The following is a 204-nucleotide window of genomic DNA, read 5'->3' on the forward strand; positions in this document are numbered from 1 at the left end:
GGGGAGGGGCCAAGAAGAGGGCAGGGAAGGGGGGTTATGCTGCAGTGTTGGTGTCTAGACCCAGGCGTTGGCATAGACAGCGAATCTTGTTTTGTCTTGGAAGCCAACGGGTTAGATATTTTAATAGTCTGTGGGCTCTTCTCTTCTCTTTATTTATTATTGTCTGTGTGAGTATTGTCGTACCTTCTTTTTTGTGCATCTTTT

Source organism: Penaeus monodon, chromosome 22, assembly GCF_015228065.2.
Source record: "Penaeus monodon isolate SGIC_2016 chromosome 22, NSTDA_Pmon_1, whole genome shotgun sequence".
NCBI lineage: Eukaryota > Metazoa > Arthropoda > Malacostraca > Decapoda > Penaeidae > Penaeus > Penaeus monodon.